Below are 27,097 nucleotides of genomic sequence, written 5' to 3'. Positions count from 1 at the left end.
CATGAGCGCCCAAGGGCCGGGAAGAAACCCACAGTCTCCCTTGGCCAGAGGCCCAGTGGGCCAGGCTCCAGCCTCATGACCAGGGACTGGTCCATTTCCACCCCACATCCTAGCCTGGCAGGTCTCCACCCAGCCCACAGCAGGTGCTTCCCAGATGGCATGTGGACCCACTTACCACCTACCCTAGGAGAGCCTGAGATGGCACTCTGGCCTCCTCTCTGTCCTCCCACTGGTCACATAAGCCATGGTAGAGGGTCAGGGTAGGAAGACTCACCCTCATGACCACCCCCCTCCAGATAGTGGGGCTCCTCCCCAGTGTCTGAAGCTGATTTGGGTGCACCCAGTCCAGAGGCAGGCCTCACTGGACTTAACTGATTTCTTGTGCCAGGACCTAAGCAGGACAAAGAGCCCTGGATGGGGAATTCAGTGACTGGAGTCTGAGTCCTGGATCAGCCCTGTGATCTTGGGGGTATCAGATTCCCCATCTACACAGGGCAGGGAGTGGACTCGTGGTCTTTGGGAACCTTGGGATCACAGTCCACTCTGAGCACAACTGACTCCCCACAGAGAGACTTGCAGCCATCATCTTGCTGAACCCTCAAAATTCCCCTAAGGGAAGGAAACAACGGTCATTTTTCAGATAAAGAAACCGAGGCCCAGGGAGGGGAAAAGGCCTGCCTGGGTCACACAGAAAGCTGGTGGCTCCATGGGCGGCCTTATCAGAGGTGGAGCCTGCATCACCAAGCCTGGGGAGGCCAGGACACCTGGGATGCCTGTGCTGAACCACTGGCTAGCAAAATTCCCGACCATGTGCCAACGAGAGGCGGTGTGTGAGCCGGCTCCAGCAGGATGGCACTGCTACAATGTGTGTGAAACCCTGTCCCCTTTCTATACCCATCCTCTAGTCATTGTGCCCAGGTTCAGAACTTCATTCTTCTATCTCTAAGATTCCATTTGGTTTGGTGGGTTTTTAGCCCAGAGCTTCCATCAGCTGAGGATCCAAAGTGAGAACTGCCTCTTGCTGGCAAATGTGGGACTGTGTGCCTTCATCTAAGTCATCAGAGGATTGGGGCAGAATGAGGCCAAGGCCCTAAATGCCCCCCCCACCCGGGGACCTTCTTCCCACAAACCAATATCTGCTGTGGACTCCTTGTGTCTCTGATCCTGTCCATTTCTCCTGAGTATACTGCACCCATATCTGTCCCATCACAGAGCCCCAGAATTCAACCAGAGGCCCCAGCAGCCCTGGAGATGGGTGGGGAAGAAGCCTGCATCCCTGAAGGGACCCACACCACCCCAGTGGGGCCGTGGGTACCTGCCCTGCCTAACTGGGCCTGGGTACAGCAGAGCCCAAAGAGGTGAGGAGGAGGGACTCATGGCCAGGGCAACAGCCATCCCCCAGGTAGAAAGGACGTGGGTCTGATGGACCTGGATATATAGATATTGCACAAGAAAGAATTAGCTTGCAGAAACTTAATTCATCCTGCATTAAGTTTCTGGATGGAAAGTGAAAGTGTTAGTTGCTCAGTCATGTCCAACACTTTGTGACTCCACAGAACATAGCCCATCAGGCTCCTCTGTCCATGGGATTCTCCAGGCAAGAATACTGAAGTGGGTAGCCATTCCCTTCTCCAGGGGGAATGACCCAAGGACCAAGCCCAGGACTCCTGCATTTCAGGTGATTCTTTACCACCTGAGCCACCTGGATATCCACATACCAAAAAAAAAAAAAAATGAGGTTGGACCCTTAAGGTACACCATATACAAAAATTAACTCAAAATGAATTAAAAATCTAAATGTAAGCCCTGAAACTATGAAACTCTAAGAGGAAAACATAAGGGGAAAGCTGTATGACATTGGACCTGGCAATGATTTCTTGAATATAACACCAAATGCACAGGCAACAGAAGCGAAAATAGACATATGATGCTACATCAAACTTAAAAACTTCTGCATGTCAAAGGAAGCAAAGTGAAAGGGCAGCCTACTGAACAGGAGAAAACACTTGCATATTACATATCTGGTAAGGGGTTAATATCTAAAGAATTCCCAGAACTCAACATCAAAAACCAAATAATCCAATCAAAAAGTGAGCAAAGGACTTGAATAGACATTTCTCCAAAGAAGATGCACAAATGGGGGGAAAATGAGGGGGCCCTTCAGACTGAGCCTCTTCAGAGATGACTCCTGGGGTCAAGGCTGTTTCTCCTCCCTCAGACTAGGCCCACTGCCCCTCTACCCCTGGCTGCCCCATCCCATCCCAGTCCAGCCAGGCCTGGTGGGGATAGATTCTACCACAGTGCAAGCGTTTCAGGCAGCTGCCTTGTCCCGCCACCAGCAGTATGATTAATGCTCAACCTGCCGGGAGCCCATTCATCACAGCCACGCCACAGCCCCACAAGCCCAGGCCAGGTGGGCTGCACTGGGGCCTGCCTGAGTCCTGACCCTCAGAGTCTTCCTAGCTTCCTGCCAGGCCAGAGACCAAAGCCTCACTGAGGGCCAGGGCCTGAGCGATGGCCATGTCTGGAGCTGGGCTTTCTACAGCCCTCACCACCTCACTCCTGCCCCTTCCTTTCAGCCTCCAGGGAGGCACGTCCAGCGGTGGCTCTAGGGGATCAGACGGAGCTAATAGGAGCCTATCTTGTCTACTCCCTCCCAGCTACGTGGCCTTGCAGGCCTCATCTTCTCTGAGGCCCTGTTTCTTCATGGGTAATATGAGTGTCACGTTACTCTACCAGTCCACTGGCTGGGTCAAATGCTTGGAACATAATGGAAGTGTAATAAACAGTGGGCCCCACCCCTTTCTCTTGAATCCAGAGCGCCTGAGTTCAAATCCCCATTTGGCCACTTATGAGTAGTGTTACATTGGGCAAGTTACTTAACCTTTCTGTTTTCATTTCTTCTTCTGTGAAACGGCCTCATGGGTTGTGGTGAGGATTAAATAAATAAAGATTTGTAAAATGCCTAGAACAGCGCCAGGCACATAGCGGGCACTTAGAAAGCATCACTCTGTAATTGGTATGCTGATGGTGTCCTATTTCACAGGCTGCCTCACGGGGCTGGACGTGGCTGAGTATAAGCAAGATTCTGCAAACTGGAGATCCCATCTTCTGTGACTGCTGAACATCCCTTCCCTTTAAACTTCCTTCCCTGCCCCACTTTATGGAGACTTCCATCCCTTAGGAGCCCAGGAAGCACTGGGAAGGTGGCAGGGAAGACTCCGTCCTGCCTCTGAGCAGCTCAGGAGCCACTGATGAGGTGGGCATAGGGCAACCCCAAAAGGCTGAGCTGGGCTCAGGGCTGAGAGCCAGGAATCCAGGCACAGGGAACTGTGGCTGGTACTCAGGCGAGGGGGAGACACTGGAAGTTCTTGAGGCAGGCAGGCACAGGTGGCCTCAGACCCAGTGTGTCCACTATCTAATGCGCCCAGAGCCTTTTCTTCCTATTGCATCCTATTTTTCCTGCCCTGGATTATGTCTCTTAGTATGCTTGGAAGCCTTCTCAAATATTTGATAGAATAAAGTAGGTATAAATATATAATAGGTAACACGTAAATTGGGGAAAAAAAAAAACCACCTTTCTCCCACCACACCCACAGCTCCTCCTCAGGTCATGGGAAACTCAGGGCCTGAAGTTTGGGGGTGGGGACTGGGGGTGGAAGTTGTGGCAGGCTCCAGCCCTGCCCCTCTTACCTCTGGTCTCTAGTTGCACACAGGAGCTGGGAGGGTCCTGTTCTCATCCTAGAACATTCCACAGCCCTGCTAATAACAACATTGATATCTATGAGTGGAATTTGTTGAGTGCCTACTATGTGAAAAGCCTCACTCTTGGTGGGCCCATGAACACTCCAGCTGATCCTCCAACAGCTCGGCACGGTGGGTTGTAGTATCATTCTCCCTTCTCCAGCTGAGATAACTGAGGTGCAGGGGGCTCAGGTAACATGTCAACAGTCACACAGCTGGTAAATACCAGAGCTGGGATGCACAGCAGGCTTTCTGATGCCACAGCCCAGGTTCTTAACAATTACCCATACTAAAAAGGACGTGTCACTGCAGCGCTATTTACAATAGCCAGAACATAGAAGCAGCCTAAATGTCCATCGATAGAGGAATGGATAAAGATGTGGTGCATATACAGCTGAATATTACTCAGCCAGGAAAAAAAAAAAAATGAAACCGTCATTTGCAGAGATGTGGATGGGCCTCGAGTCTGTCATACATAGTGAAGTAAGTCAGAAAGAGAAAAACAAACATTACATATTAACACATATAGGTGGAATCTAGACAAATGGTATAGATGATCTTATTTGCAAAGCAGAAATAGAGACACAGACATAGAGAACGAATGTATAGACACCAAGGGGGAAGGGATGGTGGGATGAATTGGGAGACTGGGATTGACATAGATACACGGTTATGTGTAAAATAGATAACTAATGGGAACCTACTGTATAGCACAGGGAGCTCAACTGAGTGCTCTGTGACCTAAATGGAAAGGAAGTCCAAAAACAAGGGGATGTATACATTGTCGTTGTTCAGTCGCTCAGCTGTGTCTGCCTCTTTGTGACCCCATGGACGGTATACATATAGATCGCATACAAATCCCTTATGACCCCATGGATACATGTATACATATGGCTGATTCACTTTGTTGTACAGCAGAAACTGACGCAGAGTGTAAAGCAACTGTACTCCAAAAAATATTTTAAAAATAAAATGGGATAAATGAATAATAAAAAGGATTTGTGAATTCCCTGGTTGCCTAGTGGTTACGATTCAGTGTTTTCACTGCCATGGCCCAGGTTAAATTCCTGGTTGGGAAACTGAAATCCCACAAACCATGCAGTGGGGCAAAAAAAAAAAAAAAAGGCTGAAAAAGGACATGAGACTGGGTGGGGTGCCGGGGGCTCAGCAAGACATTCCTGAGACCAGGAGTCCAGCCCCAGCCCCCATCCACCCGTGCAGGGGCTGACCCTGCATCGCTGACTTTCTGTGTCTGCACGGAACCAGGCTCTCTCCTCCCCTCCAGCTGTGTTAACAGGCATGAGCCTGGGGAGGGCGGCTAGGTTAGGATGCATTCACTCCACAAGTAGCAGGGCAGGAAGTGAGCAGGCACTGTGAGGTAGCAAGCCGGGAGATAAAGGCCTGACTTTTCACCAGAGTGGCCTGAGCCCCTTCTGAGCCTCAGCTTCCACATCTATAAGAACAGTCAGAACCTGCTGGCAGGCTAGTTGAGGTGGTGCATATCAGAGGCCTCCCTGGCGCCTGGCCCACAGGGCTGGGCAGGATCCTGACTCCCTAAGCTTTACAGGCTCTCCCAGGACTGCCCACTGAGATAAACCAGAGCTGGGCCCCACCAGGTCAGAACCCTACCCCACAACTGCCTAGTCACTACACCTTCTTTGCCTCAATTTCTTAAGCAGTAGAATGGGTATAATAGAATTATCACTAACCCGAGCCTGGCATACAACATCTCAGCCAGTAATTATTTTAATTATCCTGGGGCACCTCTAGTCCATGCTAGAAATCTCCCTCTTTCTGGTTGGGGGATTGGACAGAGTCATGTGCAGAACATGATTAGGTGCCAGGCACCAGGCTCCAGTGTGGAAGCCACCCCCCGGATGCCAATTCCGCAGGAGGTGGCAGAGGGCCACCCGGCTGCCCCAGTCTCCCAGGAGCATCCAGCTGAACAGGGAGGACATGGACACATAGTCACACATGCACACCCAGGACCACGCATGACCACGGCCCAGAACAGCCAGAGCCTGGCACTGCAACCCCACTGGTTCCTGGTGCCCTGCAGGCCCCCCAGGACATAGGCCACAGTGGGGTTCAACCCCACCTCTGCCTCTTCTGTGACTTGGATCAACTCGCCCTCCCTATATGGGCCTCCGTTTTGCATATGGAAACAGAGCTGGTGATAGCCCTCTCCTCTATGAGGGCTGAACGAGGTTAGTGTGTGAAAACTGTGCTAGATGCCCGGCAGGTGGCATGCGCCAGTTCTTTCTCTTCCCCTCTCTCCTCCCTGCCTCCCACCTCCACCTGCCCTGCCTTTCAGGCCAGCCCCAGCATTATAGCCGCTGCCTCCCTGCACCCCGTTTAAAGCAGCCTCTCTATCTCCTCGCAACTCGATGTCACCCCTCTGTGCCCCACCTCCACCCTAGCGGCTGAAAGCACCAATCACCAAAGCAGGGACAAGCTCCCTTAAACCCAGCAGTGCCCCCGGCAGCCTTCAGTAATTGATACCCAGAGGAGGACAGCAGAGCCGCCTTCCCACCCCCACAACTGCAGGGGCCGGAGCACAGAGACCCAAATACCACTGGCTTCAGCTGCAGCTGACTCAGCTGCCCACCCACGCGTAAGAGTAACCAGCCACCAATCCTGGCAATCACAGTAGCTCCATGGATGGGGCCCTTGCCACGTGCCAGGCCATGTTTAAAAGCTTCTCACGCATCATCTTATCCAACATCCTCACGAGGAAGTGGCTGTTGCGCCCGTGGTACAGATGAGGAAACTGAAGAACAGAGAAATTAGGAAACTTGCTCAAAGTCACACAGCTCACAAATGGTGACACTATGAACCCAGATGATCTGGCTTCGAACTTGGGCTCTTACTTTTCTGCTAAGTCCATCCCCAAGCACCATAGAAATGCCCACGACTGAAGGCCTGGTGGGGAGAGGGCCATGGGGTCTCCCTTCTGTGCTGAGCTAACAGAGGTGAAAACGAAGGAAACAGAGACACTCTGACTTCTTAAAGCTGAAAATTACATCCCCAGGAATAGGATGTCAATTAGGGCACAGGCCTGACCCCCAGCCCCATCAGTCCCCTGTTTTAGAAATGAGGGCAGTCACAGCTTGGGTCCACATCTTGGACCCACACCAAAAGTCAAGCCAGTGAATTCTGGCAGGTGTGATGGAGAGGGGGTGGGTGTATGGCAAGCCCACCTAGCCAGGCCAGAGCCTTTCCCTAGGCCTCCTGGGTTCTGCTGGGTGGACCCAGGCCCCTTCTGGAGCAGCCCTCACCTTTCTGGTCCCCTCCGATGCCCACGTGTGGCTTCACGTGGGGCAGAGCACTGACTAAGGCTGGCCACCACCCATGCCCAGCCTTGAGTGCAGATGGAGCCCATGCCCTGGTGTGACCCGTGGCTACCCCTTCTGCCCCTGGACAGATGCTGCTGTAACCGTGGCTCCCAGATTTGCATAATGCCTCTCTGCCAGGCTCCCCATGCGCCCCTCCCCATGTGGGCACTGTTCCAGCACAGGTTTCTTCTCTTCCAAAATTCCTCAGGCCATCCCATGAGTCATAAATAATCAAACGTGCATCAACTGCCAGTTCCAGGTGTGCTGATGACATCCCTTCAGACTTCTGTGGTCAGCCCTGTGGATCTGAACCTGCCCCTTCCCAGTTCTACCCCTAAGCAGCATCCCTGTAGCTGAAGCCCTTGTCTGAAACAAGCGCCTGGCTTGCTCTCACTCAACCGAGTGGGGTTGGAGCCCACTCAGCCACCCAGGGGATAGCGAACTGCAGAGAGCAGCTAAGGGCAGGGACTGTGAGGTAGCTTGTAAGAGGGGCACACTCTGAGCAGCGGGGCTTCGTGTGCAGACACAGAGGAGAGGAAAGGGGTGTGCCACAGAGAGGCAGCCCAAGAGACCAGTCAAGTGGCTTCATTGTTGCAGCCCTGCTGATTGTGACCCCCTGGTCCAGACGGGAGTTCAGCTCCCACGCCACATGTCATGGCTTCTCTGGAGGGCAGGCCCCAGCTCCTGGGGACCTGGCCAGGAGGCATGGGGGCCAAGAGTGTGGGCTCCAACCATTCCTCTCCCCTTGGGAGGCCCCAAACTGGGAGGCAATGTGTGGAGTAGTTGGGGGTGATGTGCAGACTGTAGAACTTGGAGAGAGAACCTGAGCCAGATCCTATCTTGGCCAACAGGGCCCCGTCCCCACCTCCTAGCCTTGGCATTTCCACCTCTAGGAAGGGAACAAACTGCTCCTGCTCACAAGTTGTTGTTAAGATTAATGAGCTAATTAAAGTGTGAAAAATGTTTCTTGTAGACTTGAAAGAGGTGGCCAATCATGGCAAATTAATAACAATTAACACCCCTCCTCCAGGCAGTCTGCCTGGACTGGGTTCACTGGGCCGAGTTTTTCCTCACAAGAATGGCAGGAAGTCTGTGCTGGCCTTTGCAGGGGTGTCCGAGTTCTCCTCTGTTCCCCAGAGTCCTGCAGACTCTTCCCAATAACCAGACCCACCCCTTGCCTGACCCTAGGCTCTGTGCTCACAGAACTCAATCCATGAGGCAAGAATAACTGATGTGACTTTTAACATTTCCTGAGCATCAAGTGTGTTCTAGGCTCTGTAGCAAGCCTTCTCTATACAATACAATGCCCTGAAGGATGCGCTGTGAGGGGCCCCTTTCACAGATGGGGAAATGCCGAAGAGTCACAGAGACAAGGGGGGAAGCCAGGATTCCAAATGGTTATCCCAGTGAACCCCCGCCCTGTGCGTGCAGCAAGGCTAGACTGTCAGATGAGGGTGGAAGACCAGGGAACCCTACCCTCAAGCCCCTCACTGCTCCCCACTGGTTGCTGCTATTGCTGTGAAAGGCTTGGGGGGGGATGGTGCCACCTCCCCCACTTCACACTCCTCCACTCCCTCCCTTGCATGGAGGCGAGACTGACTCAGCAGACACCCTGGGGCCCCTGACACCAAATTAGAGCCAGAGCCCTCCTAGAAATCGTCCACTCAGCAAAGCCTCCTTGGAGCTGAAGTCTGAGGAGACACGAGAAACTGGAGGGAGGGGAGGGAAAGTGTCTGCCCTGCCTGGAGACCTGCTGGGGCCTGTCCATGCAGCCCCTCATCAAACAGCATTCTCCAGGCCCCAGAATACTGTCCCCCAAGTGCCTATTCATTGCAGAGCACAGCCAGGCCCCCAAAGCCTGAGCTTGACCACCCAGAGCACCCACAGCCTAACTCATGCCCTGGCTTGTCCCCCACAGGCAGGCCCACAGCTCTGCCCCCTGCTCAGTGAGGGACCTCCAGGGTCCCTGAGCCCCAGTCCTGACTGGTTCCTAGGCCAGAAGCTCCCAAACCCCAGCAGCTGCTCCCCAGCATCAGTAAGCCTCACCCCATCCGACCTAGGAACCACTCTCCTCTTTTCTTCCCTGAGAGCTGATCCCAAACCCCTTCTGCATTCTGCAACTCAGAAGTACCCCCAGGGTCATGGCTGGAGGAGGGCAGGGGCTCTGGGAGACGGAAGAGGAGAAAGAAAGAAAGAAAAGATGGCAGAGAGCGCCAAGCAGAGGGAGATGAGGCCCCTGGAACCTGCCCCGCACACATTTCACCCTCCGGTCTTCTCCTCACCCACCACCCCAGACGTCCACTGCTTACCTCTAGGGGGTGCAAGCAGGCTCAGGGACTCTTCAGAGGGACACCTGCAGAGAGACAGCAGAGAAGGGGTGAGAGCACAGTCAGATGGAGACCTGCAGACTCTTCACCCATAGGACCCATCTGGCGATCAACCCCACCAAGCCTCTGCCCACAGCCCAGGACAGAGGGAGCAGGAGACTGGGCACCCCAGGGGTGCCAGACTCACCTCACAGAGTTAAGAACACCCTTTTCCGTAAGTCAAGCACCCTGCTGCAGCCCTGGGGAGGGGCCTCAGGAGAGACGGAGTTATCCCAGGGGGTTCCTGCTGCAGGCCCGAGCTGCATGTGGGCCCTGAGGGACGCGCACATAAGCAGAGAGCGGCTGTCCCCTCCTACCTGTACCTGTGGGTTCTCTGGCCCCTGGACACACAGGATTGAGCCTCAGATTCTCCCTCCTGGGGTCAGATGTGGTGGCCAGAGGGAGCACCCAAGCCCTTTCTTTCACCTCTAAGTGGGACCTTGACCTGGTCATCTCAGCTTTGTCACCCCACAACCCTGGGCAGGCCCACTCCCCTCACTGGGCCTTGACTTCCCCATCAATACCAGTCGGTGAATCAGAGTTGCCTGGAGGGCTTGTCAAAACGCAATGTGCTGGGCCCCACCCCCAGAGTTTCTGATTTCAGCAGGTCCAGGATGGGGCCCGAGAATCAGCATTTCCAAGAAGCTCCCAGATGATGCTGATGCTGCCATTTGGGGATCACACTTTGAAAACTGCTCGTCTAGTTGTGTTTGGCCTGCAAAGTGCAGAGTGCACACCCTCAAGGAGTTCACAGGCTAACCGAGGAGACCACACGTATGTGTACACACCGCTGACTCAAGGAATGTGGAAATGTAGCTTATAGATCACAGCAGGAAATGTGGCTTATGGATCTACTAGGTTTGGGCTATGGGCCAGTGCAGTCATGTAAGGCTCCCTGGAGGAGAGAAAGGCCTAATTTACCTTTTGTTACATATTGTAGTCTTATTCCTATACAAGTAATACAAGCATACCTGGTTTTTTTGCACTTCATAATTATTGTTTTTACAAATTAAAGGTTTGTGCCAACCCTGCATTGAGTGAGTCTATCAGCACCATTTTTCCAACAGCATTTGCTTGCTTCATGCCTCTGTGTCACTTTTTGGTAATTCTTGCAATAGTTGAAACCCTCCACTAGCAAAAAAAGATTATGACTCACTGAAGGCTCAGATGATGGTTAAAAATTTTTTAGCAATGAACTATTTTTTAATTAAGGTATGTACCTGGTTTTTTTCAGCCATAATGCTATTACTTAATAGACTGTAATATAGTGTAAACATAACTTTTATGTACACTGGGAGACCAAAAACTTCATGTGACTCACTTTTCTGCAATATTAATTTTATCGTGGGGGTCTAGAACCAAACCCACAGTATCTCTGAGGTGTGCCTGCATGAAAGCTTTCTCTTGTTAAAGAGCTTCAGATACAGATGCTGCTGTTGTTTAGTCGCTCAGTCATGTCCGACTCTTTGCTACCCCATGGACTGTAGCCCACCAGGCTCCTCTGTCCATGGGATTTCCCAGGCAAGAATACTGGAGTGGGTTACCATTTCCTTCTCTAGGGGATCTTCCCTACCCAGGGATTGAACCTACATCTCATGCATTGCAGGAGGATTCTTTACCGCTGAGCCACCAAGGAAGCCCTTCAAATACAGATACCTATGGGGTAAACATATTCTCACTCACAACCACATCTCCAGAGGTCCTGACTGCCCATCTGGTGTGAAATTTTCACTAAGCATTTGCACAGACATACTGAGAGGTGCACAAGTGTTTATATATAGAACAAACCCGCAGTTACACACCAGGAAAGGCTCTGTGCTGGTGTATAATCAGGTTCCTCACTTAATAGATTTTGGAGAACTTTCCCCATCTATATATAAAGATAATAATAATGATCACTGCTTGTATTCACTGAGCACCTACTATGGGCCAGATACTGGGTTGAGCAATATATGTATTAACCCATTTAATTATCCTAACACTCCCCTCCCCAAGATGGGTGCTGCCGCTGCTGCTGCTGCCGCTGCCGCCAAGTCGCTTCAGTCATGTCCGACTCCGTGCAACCCCATAGATGGCAGCCCACCAGGCGCCCCAGTCCCTGGGATTCTCCAGGCAAGAACACTGGAGTGGGTTGCCATTGCCTTCTCCAATGCATGAAAGTGAAAAGTGAAAGTGAAGTCGCTCAGCCTTGTCCGACTCTTAGCGACCCCATGGACTGCAGCCCACCAGGCTCCTCCGTTCGTGGGATTTTCCAGGCAAGAGTACTGGAGTGGGGTGCCATTGCCTTCTCCGAGATGGGTGCTACTGTTAGCCTAATTTGTAGAGGAGAAAACCAAACTGCAGAGTAACCTGCCCAAGAACGTCCAGCCTAGGGAGTGGCTGAGCACACGAACACCAGTGTCCGTGCTCCAAACGGAGCCCCACCCCACCCTCCATGTTCAGTGCTACATGGAGGAACTCCACTCAGGGGCAAACTCTCACCTACTTAATCAGACCTCCCAGGATGAGTGATTAGGGGGTTCCAATCTTTTATTTCCATAGCTAGGAAAAAGCCTGTCTCTTTATACACATGCATTCCTAAAAAGTAGGTCAAAAGGTGTACACATCTTACTTTTTTCTTGTTGGGGGAGCATTTCTTAGTTCCCCAATCAGGGATCAAATCCGCGCTCCCTGCAGTGGAAGTGTGGAGTCTTAACCCCTGGACCACAGGGGTGAGATCTCAGGGTATACACATTTTAAATTTGGATACACTGCCAAATTGTCCTCCAAAAATGTCTATGCCAACGCCAGGCTGACTGTTTCCCCAGGGGAGTGCCTACTGAAGAACAATTCCCATTTATTGAGTACACACTAGTTGCCAGATCCAGTGACATCTGGGTTGTCATTTCTATTTTGCAGATGTGGAACAGAGGCTCTGAGAGGTTAACTTTCTTGCCAAAGGTCACACATCTGATAAAGAACATATCGATTTTCTTTGATATAATGGAGGAAGAGAGAGAGGGAGGAAAAAAAAGAGGGCAAGAGGGAGAGAGGTTCCTCAACCCACATGACCCACAAGCCCTTCCATCTTTCTGCTCCCTTTTATAGCAAAGGTCTCGAGCAGTCCCTACTCAGCATCTCAGCCTCCACTCCCTCACTTCCAGCTCTCCCTCACTCTCCTCCAGTTGTGCTTCCACTCTGTCACTCCACAAAACTGCTCTTCTCAAGGTCCCCAGAAACCTCCGTTTTTCCAAACCCGGCTGTCACCCTGATGCAGCTAACTGCTTCCTCCGACAGGAAACACTTTATCTCTGAGCTCCCAGGATTCAGCCTCTCCTGGTTGTGCTCCCAGGCTTTCCTCCCTTCTCACCCAAACTGCCTCCAAACATCCAAAGCCCCGGGGCTGGCAGGGCTCTCTGCTCTCTCCTGTCTACATTCCCTGCTCTCACCTGGTCTCTGTAGCTTTAAATCCAGCCACGCCCCCAGTCTCTCCAGCCCCAGCTCTCTCCTGAGCACCAGCTGCGTGTATCCACAGGCCTATTTGTCATCTCCACTTGCTCATCTAAGAGACCTGTCCAAAACAGAACTCTTAATTTTTATCCCCAAAATTACATCTCCCTCAAGCCTTGACTCCTCTCTGCCTCACCCCACACCCAAGCCATCAACACACCAGGTCAGTACAACCCCGGAAACACATCCCAAACCTACCTGCTTCCCCTGTTCCTCTGCTCTTGCCCTCATCAGCCCTTGCCTGGATAACTGCAGCAGCCTCTTGCCTCTCTGGGCTCCCTGATCCCACCCTGGTCCCAAACTATCACAGCAACCACATAATGGTACAGACAGAATCCTTCGCTCTCCAGCCATAGGCAAGGGGTTTCCATGGCAGAGAGAATCAAGTCCAGAATGTTCAAAGTCTGCCCACCACGGCTCAGAATTCACCTTGAACCACAATCTGGCCCCCTCCCACACCAGCCAGCTTCGGGGACTCTGTCATCGCTGCTCCTTCTGCCCAGAATGCTATTTCCCCAGACCTTCTTATCATTCTGTTCAAATGGGACCTCCTTTATCTTCCCTGGTCACCTCCAGCCACCCCAACCTCTCCCATCATTCATGGACTTTATCCCTGCTGCTGCTGTTTAGTCGCTTCAGTCATGTCTGACTCTTTGCAACCCCATGGACTGCAGCCTGCCAGGCTCCTCTGTCCATGGGATTCTCCAGGCAAGAATACTGCAGTGGGTTGCCATGCCCTCCTCCAGGGGATCTTCCCAACCCAGGGATCAAACTGAGGTTTCCTGCATTGCAGGCAGATTCTTTACCGCTGAGCCTCCAGGGAAGCCCCAGACTTTATCCCTATCTAACATTATCTTGTGATTTACTCCTTGTTGTTCATGCATCTCCTCATCATAAGATGAACCCAGTAAGGCAGGAAGGGACCATATCCATCTTACTCACCTCTACATCCACCTCTTACCATGTGCGGTACTCGACACAGAGCACTCAGTAGATATCTGATGAATGAATGAATGAGTGGGCAGAGGCAGCTCTATCTGACTCCAAAGCCTGTGCTTCTGTTTCCTACACAGCCTGCTCCCATATGAAGCAGGAAGGAGCCAGAAGGTAGACCCGGCAGGGCAGGACCCTCTGAGCAAAGGCAGGGAGGTGGGCGCAAAGCTGAGACAAAGCCAGCTGGAGTGGCGGATGCACGCTGGAGAGCAGCAGGGCCTGGGGCCTCCCTGGCATGCCAAGCCCAGCAGCCCCTGCCCCCGGGGGGAACTGAGGCCCTCACACCTGCCAACCTGTCCCATTCAGGAGGGAGCCTTGGGGGGGCGGCCGGCAACCGAGCGCGACTGGTGGGGGGCCAGGATGGCTGCCAACAGCTGGCGCTGCTGCCAGGCAGCCAAGTAATCGTGTTAGCCAGCGGAAATTGGTCCAGGGAGTTTTTTTCCTTCGCCTCCCGTTTTCTTTCTCTTCTCTTCCCCCTCGGAGCTGCAAGACTCGGAAGATTGATCTTTGCCTGAAACGGAGGAGATAACTCGATATAATGAACTCCACTGTCCCTCTTGCTGTTTGGAGCTTTTAAAAAATTTAAAAGGGCTGGGGACAAAAAAGCTCATCCTCAGGGTTCTCTGGGGCTGCTCATCCTCCCCTGGAAGCCCCTGCCTCTGTTCATGCCCCTCTCCCAATTCTCCATCTGCCTCCTTCCCCCTTCTTTTTCCCTTGGGATGCCTTGATGGAACAAAGGTTAAAAATATCCCCTTTCTCTCGCAGGTTTTAAAAATAATTTCTTTGAGGTCAGGACTGGATTGGCCAATGGCCCTGCCTCCCACAGCCCCACCCCCATGGCCGCCCCCACTCCCCAGAGTCACCAGCCAGCCTGGGGGTGACAAGTTGGCTCAGACCACCTCTTCGCAAAGCATTTCCAAAGGGAGCCTCGAGGCCCAGACCTCCCACTGAGGCGCTGCCAGAGACGACTTTTGTTCCAGCAAAGGGCTCTTTAAAGAGCCGCCTAAAGACGCACAAAAGAAGCCCAGCTCCAGCTGGGACCCAGGTTTTGCCCCACCTCACTGGAGGTCCATGGCTCTGCATCCCCAGTCAACCCCACCCTCCTGCCTGGGAGTCTTGGCTCTGTGCTGCAACATATGTCCACACAGTCAATCAACATTTATTGAGCACCTACTCTGTGCCGAGCATTGGACTGGCAGCTGGGGACCCGAGGGACAACCAATCCCTTCTGATTCCTGCCCTCAGTGGCCCGAAAGCCTGGTGAGCAATCAGTGGTCACACTGGTTGGGGCGGGGCAGGGCGGGGGCACTCTGAGAGCATAGACAGAGGTCAGGGGAGGCTTGCCTGAGATAGCATCCTTAGAGCAGAAATCTAAGGACAAGTAGAAGACCACAGAGCAGAGGGTGTGGGTGGAGGGTTCCAGGCATTATCAGGAGGGTCTGCTCTCAGACCCAATGTTGGGGGTGGGGGGTGGCTTCTTCCCTGGGCTCTCTACCTGCAAAGGGAGGCCAGATCCCATAATTCCTTACCTGACATTCAAGTCCCTTTCTAAACTGGACTCTGACCCCAAGACTCCCCTCATCTCCAGCCTCCTCCTTCAAAGTGAAAGTGAAGTCGCTCAGTCGTGTCCGACTCTTTGCGACCCCATGGACTGTAGCCTACCAGGCTCCTCTGTCCATGGGATTTTCCAGGCAACAGTCCTGGAGTGGATTGCCATTTCTTTCTCCAGGGGATCTTCCCAACCCAGGGATCGAACCCGGGTCTCCCACATTGTAGACAGACGCTTTACCATTTGAGCCACCAGGGAAGTCCAAATATTTATTTGAGTCGCTGTTTGGGGGGCAGGGTGGGGATGGCGGGAAGAATACTGGAGTGGGTTGCCATTCCCTTCTCCAGGAGATCTCCCCGACCCAGGGATTGAACCTGGGTCTCCCACATTGTAGGCAGACGCTTTACCATCTGAACCACCAGGGAAGTACTCAAATGTTGCCTCATCAGCCCCTGGGCAGGAATTTCTGCTCCCTCAGAGCTCCTACACCAGTGCCTCCCCACCCTGCCTACTGGATTCTGCAGGCCCCCTGTTCACATGAGTCATGCTGAGCAGTCTCTGTGTAGCCAGAGCCCCATACATAGCCGGCAGTGTGTGGCCAGTAGAAGGGAGCAACTGGGACACCATCAGAAGGTTCCGGCTCAGATCAGTGATGGCGGAAGGCATCAGAGAGAGCTTCCTGAAGAGGTGGATCAGGGCTCTGAATAAAGAAGGATGTGGACAATAGAAGCTGGGGCATGGCGGGTGGCAAGGATCCAGGGCAGCAGAGACAGAGCAGCTCAGGAAAGGCCCGAGGAGGCAGGCACCCCAAAGCCTAGGCTGATCACTAAGCTGTAGCCCGTAAGAAGTCACAATGGAAAAGGGGAAACTGAGGCTCAGAGAGCAGCTGCTTCTACAAAGCAACAGAGGCAGGTGGGATGCTGTCCAAAGGTCCTTAAGCAGTCATGGTCCACCAGCACCCATTTCTAGTACTGTGCGTGCTAAGTCGCTTCAGTCATGTCCGACTCTTTGAGACTCTATGAGCTGCATCCCAGCAGGCTCCTCTGGCCATGGGCTCCTCCAGGCAAGAATACTGGAGTGGGTTGCCATTTCCTTCTTCAGGGGATCTTCCCGACCCAGGGATCGAACCCATGTCTCTTAAGTCTCCTGCATTGACAGGTGGGTTCCTTACCACTAGCGCCACCTGAGATGCCTCAACCCCTATTAGAAGAGCTCACAGACCAGTAGGCAGGCAGGTACCACACCACGTGGCCCGTGGATGGGGGATGGGAGCCTGGAGAGTCCAAACCTGAGCTAGGGAGGAAAGAGACAGCCGAAGTGGTTCTCTGAGGAGATGTTAGCTGGGTCAGGAAAGGCACTGCAGGCAGCAGGTCATCCCGGGCGAGGGAAGAATCTCCAGCAGGTCTGTTTGACCCACCCAGGGTTTCTGGCTTGGCCAGGCTCCTGGGAACACAGTCAGCCCACTCCAGCCTGAACCTTGGAAAAAACATCCCCTTCCCCACCTACCATATTGCCCTGAGAGGCTGTTCTGAAAAAACCCTGGCCAGTCTCAGGCTTTCTGTCCTTCACTTTGGGGCCCTGAGATCCCAGCCTCCTGGGCCCAGGGACACAGTAGAGGTGAAGAGCTCTTACCCAAGAAGGCCCCTGAAACTGCATGCTCCTCCCGCATCTCCCAGGCGGCCCCGGAAACCAAGCCTGGCCACCCAAGAGGGGCAGGCCACAGCTCCCACAGATGGTAGTGTGGCCAGCCTCTCTCCCCAGGGCCCACCCTTGCCAGGAAGAAACGGAACAGCCCAGCCTGACCTTGTGGTTCTGCAGGCAAGTGGCTTCCCGCCTCAGCTTCTCCAGCACAGCCCCCTGGGGCTGCGGGCTCTGCGGGCATCAGGGCCGGCTGGAGGCATAGGAAGCTCGGTGTAACCAGCCCAGCCTGCTGCTAGGACCTGAAGCCTGGTCTCCACACAGACCAGGGAAGCCTCGCCCAGAACGTCCAAACACAAGGCTTCAAGACCTCAGCTGAACCCAGAGAGGAGCAGGGCTGAGAGGAATCAGGGTTCAGACAGAGGGGGAGAGAGTCTGGTGGGAGGAAGGGGAGAGAGAGGCTTGGGCCATACTCAGTGGGCAGAGCCTGAATGCCAGGTGGATGGAAATACTGGGCATCACCATCTGTGCCCAGTAGCTCATAGGCTGATCCAAGCAGAGGAGTGGGGCTCAGCCAGTTACTGGCAAATGTGAGGCCAAAACAGAGAGGCTGCTCCAGGGATGCTGACTGACCTGTCTGAGCCTCCCAGGCCCAGCTCTGGTCAGGCCAGAAAACCTGCCGTTGGGCATGTGTGGAGCTGAACATTTTTTCCTAAGCCTCTGAGGGGTGAGAAGGCCCAGGCTGGTCCCCCGACCACAGGCTCCCGGCCAGTCCAGCCAGAGTTGCCCCTGCCCATCACTGCACCCACTCCCCGGGGCCCCTGGGGAACAGAGTCACAGCAAACAGGCTTGAGGAGGCACCATGGGGTAGGGGGCCGGGGCCTGACATAGCAGCTCACCTTCCCTCTCAGCAGCCCTCCGAGGCGGGTGTGGGCATCCCCATTTCAGAGAGAAGAACAAGGCTGAGTTGAGGACACAGCATCTTGCTCCCAGTCCAACAATGAGAGACAACCAGGTGATGCACAGAATCATAACTTTTATCCAGCCCATCAGAGAGCTGAGGTCACGAGGCAAGCAGGGGAACCAAACTGCAGAGGTTGACAGGTCGCTCCAAGGAGCGTGAGACACACACACGGTTTCACCCGGGGCAGAGAGGGGAGGAAAGGACGCTGCCAATACAGCAGGTGAGCAGAAGACAGCTACAGGTGGGCGAAGTCTCAGGGGCTGAGTGTGGGTCAGTATATGACCATGCAGATCCCACAGTCCCAGGCACAACGGAGGTTGGCCTTCCCCACCAGCCTGTTTTCATGGGCTCCCACAACACTCATGAGAAGGGCGGGCCACAGTGGGAGATGGAAGAAAGACCCCTCAGTGCACAGACAGGACACCTAGGCCACCTCTCCTTGGTGACCTGGCTGTCCCTGGAACCTCCCCAACCTCTCTGCCAGCCTCCCTGGCTAGGAGGGGTCTCATTGGGGAATTTGGGCAACCCCTAATCCTCTCTGGGCTCCTTCTCTCATCATTTGCACCCACGACCATCACCTTCACCAGGGCCCACAGGGTAGTGAGAGAGGGCTAGTGGGGAGCCCAGGAACTGGGGAGCAGACAGACAGCACCTTTCACATCTTCTCTGTGAAAGGGGGCACATGACCCCAATACCCCAAGGTGGAGTTGAGGGGCTGAAAGGGCACAGATGACGGGGTGCGGGCAGAGCCGAGGCTTCCTGGGTCAGGCCTGTGCCCTGTGCCCTGCCTAAGGAGCCCCAGCCTAAAATGTGTTGGCAGGGTCTTCTCCAATCCTTCTGCAGACAGGCTACTCCAGGCACAGGGTGGGAGATGATTCTCTTTTCTCTCTCCCTTCAGATAGCCAAATTATAGTTCAATATAAAAGCAGAGGCAAAGGCATCAACTTCAGGAGTTACTCTCTTTGTAACAAGTAAGTGGGGAGGACAGAGGGAGGCAGGAGGGAGACTGAAGATTTGCGGTGACTGTAGGTGGGGGGCAGAGTAGAAGAAAAAAAACCCCAGGCTGCTGCTGGGGGAGGGAAGCAGCAAGGCAGGGGGCCAGCTGGAGGGGGTGCTTCTGTGAGCCTGGGGGTGGGGGTCGTTCCCTCCCAACCAAGCAGGAAAGGTGGGATCTGAGGAGCTCAGGCGGTGAGCACTGTAGGCTCCAGGAGCAGGTGGGGGCCCACTCTGCTTCTATTTATGCAGCCAGACAATCAGCAAGTATTTCTTGAGCACCTGTTATGCACCAGGCCCTGAGGGTCCTCAGTGAGTAAGACAGACAATGTCCTTGAAAGGGAAGTGAATGTGTTGTCGACTGGCTGGTCCAACACCTCCTGGGAGATCTCAACACTGGGTGCACACCAGACACGTCTGTGAGACACCAGGAAAGCCCAGAGTAGAGTGAGAGCAGAGGTTTGGAATTAAACAGGCCTTGGTCTGAATCCTGGACCTTCATCATGAGCCATGTCCACGGGCAAGTCCCCCACTCTCTCTGAGCCTCAGTAACAAAAACAATGGCAGCTAACTTTTATTTAAGTTACAACGTGCTCAGGTTTGTTCTATGACTTTACACGCATGCGTGCATGTGTATGCTCAGTCGTTTCAGTCGTGTCTGACTCTTTGTGACACAATGGACCAGTAGCCCACCAGGCTCCTCTGTCCATGGGGATTCTCCATGCAAGAATACTGCTGTGGGTTGCCATGCCTTCCTCAAGGGGATCTTCCTAGAGATTAAACCTGCATCTCTTATGTCTTGTGCATTGGCAGGTGGGTTCTTTACCACTAGCGCCACCTGGGAAGCCCCTTTACATGTATAAACTCATTTAATCAGTACAATAACACTACGAAGTAGGTACTGTCATTATCCCCCTTTTCTTGGAGGAAACTAAGACACAGAGAAGTTGTGCAGATACTGTGTGAATGGAGACCAATGTAGGGTCACCTAATGGTTCCTGAGACACCTGAGGACATAGGGTACCTGAGTTTGAAAGAGCAGATTATAAGAACTGGGTCAGGATAAGTCAGTCAGTAACTCTCCTGGGGATCCTTCATAAGGAACATGAGTGTGAGTGAGGGACCTCCTCCACTTCATGCCGTGGTCTCCCATCCCTCACCCAACCCCAAGGCTGAAAGCACCTACTTGTCTCTCCACCTATCCAACTCCTGCTCAGCTCTTTTCTCCCGTCCAGAGTCAGTACTGCTACCGCCTCCAAGAAGCCAGCCCAGATTGCCCAGCATCCTTTGGAGCACCTTGAACCTGCAGTCTAGTTGAGGACTAAAGCAGACCTAGAGGGTAGAACTGCCCCTGGGCCATGAGGAAAGGGCCATCAGGTGTAGCAGCACGGCCGGTGGGGAGGCGAGCCCTGCCTGGAGGATAACAAGGCACCCTACCCTGCAGGAAACTCAGGCAAGACGCCGCGCTCGCTGGCAGCAAAGCCAACGTGATGGATGACACCATTCAGTAAGAAATAAATCCTGAGACCCGCGCGCCAGGTGAACTGGGGGGTGTATCCGTCTTAGAGATGCTTAATGAATGTGCCAGCCGCAGTGGATGGCAGCACATACATCTGCCTCCCACCCCTCTCCAGCTCCTTGTGCTCTGGGACCACCCTCATCCCCAACCCTCAGGCTCAGCCCTTTCCCTAAGCTCTCCTAGAATCAGGGATGGAGGGTACAGGAGAGGTGCAGAGATTAGCTGGTCCAGACCAAAACTCCCATTGCACAGACTGAAAAACTGAGGCTCAGAGAGAGCAGCAACTCACCCAAGATCACATATGAAGCCAAATGCAGAACCTAGACTAGAACCCAGGCCTCCAGCCAAAGCCCATGTGGCCACTCCCTTAGACTCTACTCTCCAGGGGCCTCTCCAAACCCTCCCTGCCTTTAAGTTCTGCTGAGTTTGCCCCCATCCCCAGGCGCAGGGCTCCTCCAGAACACTAATCCTGGATCCTTCTGTTCCTCTGTTCCCCTCTCTAGCTGCAACAAGATGGCCACACCGTGGCAGGCGCCCAGGGCTCGTGATCGCTCCCAGTGGGACTGAGTGGTTCACAGTGAGTCCAGGTCGGAGAACAGGCAGGTCCTAAAGGTCCGGATTCATGACCAGGTAAGATCCATCCCTGGAGACTCCTCCCAAGCACCAGACCTTCAGGTTCCCTCCCCAGGTTAATCACTCCTGCTGTGCGCCTGTTAATTATTCTTGGGCTGGTGACCCCTTACTTCCTAGAAGAACAGAGGTCAGCCTGGCCCTGGCTGCAGCAGAATGTCTGCTAATTCCCAGGCCGGGCTTTCACCAAACTGATGGGCAAGTGTGCTCGGAACAAATCCCTCAATCAAATTAACGAGATGCTGACCTGCCATGAACAGAGCAGAGGGAACCTCAGGGAAGCGGGTGGGGGCAGAGAAGGGCCGGAGAACGAGCTGCATGCGATGACACAGGAACCAGGCAAGCCCCCACCCCAGCATCTTCCCGCAGCTGCCACCACGCCTGAATGTCACCATTAAAGGGAAACATCGTTCCTTTGGGGTTCAGAGGCATAAAAGTCTCCTATTAAAGTGAAAATATCTTGGAGAGAAATCACACCCTCAGTCATTATCCACCTCCACGCGTCAGCGCAGAAAGTGGGCAGAAGGAGGGGGAAGCATGGGGGAACCTACTGTGTGCCTGATGTTGGAGATGACCCTGAGACTCGGGGGCCAAGTGGCTGGTCAGAGGTCACTCAGCCTATGGGTGAGGGTTTGAACCCAGAGCCAAGCTTCCTCCTTCCATATGATCCAGAGAGGGGCTGTGGTTGCCTCCCTGAGCCTCCCCCTCGCAAGATGAGCTGCTGCCCAGCACCATCAGCCCTGTGGGGCTTCAGGGCAGAGCTCCACTGGGCCCCTGGGGGTGGGAAAACTCGGAATCAAATCCTAGGACAGGCACTCTGAGTTCTCCTAGTGAGGCAGTACTTTCCACAGTATCCCACCCTCTGGACATCCCCTCCCCTCACCCCTGGGGCCACCAGTTTGCCACTGAGGAAAAGGAACTGTCCTTGGAATCAGATGACCTAAATGCTAATCATATCTCTTAACCTTCCTGGACCTCAGTCTCCCTATCCATAAAATGGAGCGAGTCACACCCTCTTTGCAACATCACTGTAGGGATTCCCTGGAAGAAGATCTGAAAGAAGCCCAGGCCCTAGGGGGAGCCCCTCTGCCTCCACGTGGAGCCACCCACCTGGATTCCTGCAGAGCCCTGGAAGTCCTGGAACCCTGAAATGGCTGCCTCTAGAGGAGGGCTCAGGCCCAGTCAGCAGAGCCAGGAGGGCTGGGACCCTGCCACAGCCGCAGTCCAATTCCTGCAGTGGTCCTGGAGGGAGGTCTGGGCCCACCATCACCTGCCTGGCCCAGTACAGGGTTCTTCTGAGGCCCCTGCCTTTCCTGACCACAGGAAGCCCTGCCAAGAAACAAGCATAACACCATCCCCTGGGTGAGGCTCCGGTGAGCACCCCTCCACAACCCTGTCGCTCTCTGGTCAAGTCTCCCTGCAGCTCTTCCTCCCACCCAGTTCTCCCACACCTGGCCTCACGGCCCAGAGGCAAAAAAAGGCTCAGTGACGGCTGCTGGCTGCAGCTGAACAGGGCCCGCAGCAGGGAAGGGTCTCTAACTCCAGACATATGCCAGCCAGGCAGGGGTCCCTCCTTAGGAATGGCTCGTCTCTGTCCCTTCCCACAGTCACTTCATAGGCCTCCTTGTTGCTGCCTAGTGAGGCCACTTCAGTGCCCCGGAGGTTCTCCCACAAGACCACCATCAACCCACCCCATTTCCCAGGCCTCCCCGCCATCACCAAGGGGTCTTCTGAAAAAAAGGGGCAGGACCCCAGCCACTTATTGGCTCTTGAGTTAATTAATCACTTTCTCTCTGCTAATGAGTTGAGGGCTGTCTGGGAGCAGTCAGAGAGGTTGAAACACAGAAAAATAACTAGCTTGGGGGTTGTTGAGGAGAGTAAGGAAGAGACAGGAACAGCATTAAGTAAGCACCAAGCTGTGGGGCAGGCTTGCTCTATTTCATTTAATCCTCCAAATAGCCCCTCGTATTATGCCGTCTTTACAGATGGAGAAAGTGAGTCTCTCTGAGCTGAAGGTGCATGGCTTAACTTTGATTTGAACCTGGATCTATTGATACCTGACTCTCCATTGCTCCTTGACCCTCACCCACCCCAGGTGCTGAATTGACATCATCAGATGGACTAACTGCCCTGGTGACAGAGTTGGTGCTGTTTCCCAGATCCTCCTTGGGACAACCTTGCTAGTCACCCCTTCCTCCCTGCCCTCAGGGTCAACAGCTGGCCTAGCCAACCTGTGGTGGGAGGACGCCTGCTGCCTCCTGTGCGGCAGACTCCCTCTCCCCTCTCTCTGCAGTCTCACTGGCAAATGAGTAAGAAGAATAGAATTACAGTTGGGCTACATGAGACACAGAATTAGCGGGATTAAATAAAAATAGCTATTAAAAGTGCCTTATAATTAAATTCATTTTCCAGTTATTTGTTTTACACACACACACCCGCCAACACTCGTGCACACACGCACATTCTCCAGGCCGCAGCTCCACACTGAGTGGGTGTCAGGTCCCCAGCTGCCAACCAGCCTCCTCCTCACTGCCGCCTCTTCTTTGGAGTTCCGGGGCTTGCCCCTCTTCCTCACCCGTCTCCCTGGCCCTGCTTCCAGTCCATCCAAGGAAACTACCGCTTACCACTATTCCCACGTGCTGAGCCTACTATGAGCCAGACACCTAACACCATTCGCCTCCTTTGTTCCAGCCAAAGACATATTTTTCATTCAATAAATACCTGTTGAAAGCCAAGTACTTAACATGCATGATCTCACTTAATCCAAACAATGACACTCATTCCTTCATTAATCAAATATTAGTTGAACACCTACTACATGGCAGGACTGGGTAAGTGCTGGTAATATTTCAGCCAACAAGACCAGACCCTCTGTTCTTGTGGAGCCCATCCTGAAGAAAGCCCAGAGCCAGAGACCAGGCCAGGTGATGGGGAAGGGGCAGATGCCACCTGAGTCGGGCCAGGAGGAGGTTAGGTGGGATGGGGATGCACCGAGAGGGGCGATTCTTCCCACTGAGAACTCCTCGAGGGTGGGAGGGTGTCCCACCATCCTGTGTCCAGGGAAAGAGGCAGAGCACAAAGTGGGAACATCATTATGATTGTCAGCCTGAACTGACTTACCAGGTGTGAGCTCGTCTGTACCACTTCTCAAGTTATACTTCTAAGTGCTTTTAGGATTACCATTATTACTACGAGTACTGCTGTTAGGGCTCTCATCACACCTGTGGAGCTGATCAGTCATGAATATGTAAGAACTTAGAGAAAGCCTCATAGAGATGGGACAAATTATAAGACCTCTAATAGTAGGGGTGGTGAAGATGCCCTGGGAGAAGTACAGTGAAAGTCTATGTACAGAGGATCACACAGGGAAGGAAGATTTCCAGCTGATCCCTGGAGGACTTCTAGGGGGAGGGAGCAATTCTTTTGGCCTCCCCATCCCAGACCCCTCCCCTCTGCCCACTTGGTCTGATCTTTAACTCCTTCCCCTGGGGCTGTGGGAGGACCCCAGCCCCAGGCCTGGACTCTAAATGTGTTATTGCTATTTAGCTGCAAAGTCATTTCCAACTCTGTGACCCCATGAACTATATATAGCCTTCCAGGCTCCTTTGTCCATGGGGTTTCCCAGGCAACAATACTGGAGTGGGTTGCCATTTCCTTCTCCAGGGCATCTTCCCGACCCAGGAATCGAACCCGCATCTCCTGCATTGGCAGGCAGATTCTTTACCTCTGAGACACTGGGGAAGCCCACTCTAAGGGAGAGGGCACTTCAAAACCTTCAGCCTTTGAATTCAGCCAGTTAACCAGCACCACTGTCTCCTAAGCCCTGGGAAAAGTACAAGAAGACCTCATCTTTCAAGCAATCAGATAGCTGGGAGGAGGGTACACATGTCCAGGATGAACAAGGTCTAAGACAACACCAAAGCAAGGGCATGGCCCCAGGCGGTGAACTGTGAGGCCACCAACACTCCCTAAGTCCCTGCTGTGCATCCAGTATTCTCCATCTTTTCCCTGAGGCGGAACAGCCACCCTCTCACACCACGGCGCAACCCTGGGCCCTTCTTCAGAGGAATCGACTCAAAACCCAGAGAGGTCAGCAGTGACTTGCCCAAGGTCACAAGACCTGCAAGTGGCAGAGCTGGGGTTGGATGGACCCCAGATCCATCTGATCCAAGGCCTTTCCTTCCCCGACACTGACCCTGACCAGGAAGGCCCTGCTGGGGGACCCAAAGGCCAAAGAGACAGCATTCCTGGAAAATGTCCTCTGTGTGGGCCCTGCCTGCCTGGCCCCTCTTGTCCTACCCTCTGTCCTCAAGGTAGACAGCCCACCCTCCTGACCCCCCGCAGAGCCCCCACACTCAGTCAGCCCCAGGAGCCCAACAGTAAAGAATTTGTCCTCGAAGGAGGCAGCTGAGCTAATTAGCAGACTCCATCCTTTCCTCAGCGAGAACATTACTTCATTATCCGAAGCCAAACACAGCCCCACGGTGTCCGGCAAACACGTTCAGGCAGCTGGCAGAAGCAGTGCGAATCGATGGGCAGCAAGAGGCCTGCTCTGGCCCAGCCTCCCCACAGGGCTCTGGGACTCTGTCCCATCTTTCTGACAAATGCCAGGGAAGAGAAAGGCGCCTGTGTTGGATGGGAAAGATTACAGCTGAGCAGTAAGGCACAAAGACCCCACAGACAACCTGGGTCTATTGTCACTTCCAGATGAAATCGGCCAACCCCAGGTGAAGGAGGGGAGGACGGGGGCGGGGTGGGATGCTGGGAGCAGGCCAGGCACTGGAGAGCCAAATGGCAATCCCACAGTGTCCATGGTGATGGACAGCCTTCCCTTGTGTCCACAGGACAGAGACCAGCCCCCCAGTGGGGGCACAGCCTACTTTCCTAGACTCATCGCTGCCCCCGCCCTACTCCATTGCATGGGCACCTCACCACCCCCCCCCCCCCACACACACACACAGGTGGCCTCAGGCCTGCCTCCTGTTCAGTAACCACACTGTTTCCCCCTCTTTTCTGCCTCTCCAGACTTGGTGCCATCTCTTTCAGGGGCCTTTCTGACTGTTCCACCCTGCAGGGACCTGGTCTGCCTCATGTCTAGAGCACTTTTCATAGGCCCCATAATCAGGCACCTGATTCTTTGCCTGCCGTGCCCAGCTCTCATTGTTGTGGTCGTCATTGGTGATTTGTGGGTCCTCTTGTGGAGAGAACAGAGATCCGGCTGCCTCCAGCTCTCCTCCGTCATTGAACTTGCTATAGAGACAGGCACACAGTTTCTGCTTGATAAGTGTTTGTTGACTGAGTACTGGGAAGGCCTTCTAAAGCCTCTAATGTGCTGCAACTGGGAACATGTGGAGAGTTCAGAGACCAGCGTTGTAGTCAGCTCTCATGCTAAGCTTCTGTCTGCTCTTGGAGAAGTCACTGGCATTCTCTTGGCCTTAGTGCCCTGACCTGACAAAGCAGGTTTTTGTCAGAACGACCAGTGGGATGAGTTCAGCTGGGAGGAGATGGTGGGCCCCAAGGATGAGCTGGGTGCTGTTTGTGGTGCTGAATCTGGGCAAGGCCCTCTCTGAAGCTGGTGGGTACAAAAACTGAACAAAGCCAGAGAGACAGAGGACTGGAGGTGGCGATAGGAGGGTGGGGGTGGGGGTGTGGAGAAGGAAGGCACAGCTGAGAGACAATTTATTTGGACTGCTGGTTCTGGGCATTGCCCGGGTCTGTCAGCATGGGGGCCACATGCTCAGGCTGGGGGAGGAGATTCAGCTTCAGCCACTGGGGGACCAGCTGTCTAGCCAAGGACCCAGAGTCACACTGAGAACACAGTCTGATGGAGGAGAGGCTGGAAGCACACACACACCACGTGTGCATGCAGCAGCACAC

General features: G+C 53.7%; 1 protein-coding gene across 1 annotated transcript in view; it reads right to left on the bottom strand.

Moving 5' to 3' along the window:
* Window positions 1-27,097, bottom strand: part of LINGO1 (leucine rich repeat and Ig domain containing 1) — a 220,119-nt gene that overhangs the window by 123,453 nt on the left and 69,569 nt on the right. The window contains exon 3 of the mRNA XM_044932817.2: window positions 9,389-9,432. The gene's annotated coding sequence lies outside the window, so the exon portion shown is untranslated. The remainder of the gene's footprint in view (window positions 1-9,388; window positions 9,433-27,097) is intronic.

The sequence above is a fragment of the Bubalus bubalis genome, chromosome 20, assembly GCF_019923935.1.
Source record: "Bubalus bubalis isolate 160015118507 breed Murrah chromosome 20, NDDB_SH_1, whole genome shotgun sequence".
Taxonomy (NCBI): domain Eukaryota; kingdom Metazoa; phylum Chordata; class Mammalia; order Artiodactyla; family Bovidae; genus Bubalus; species Bubalus bubalis.
The sequence above is the reverse complement of the archived record's forward strand: the minus strand, read 5'-3'. Positions and strand labels throughout refer to the sequence as shown.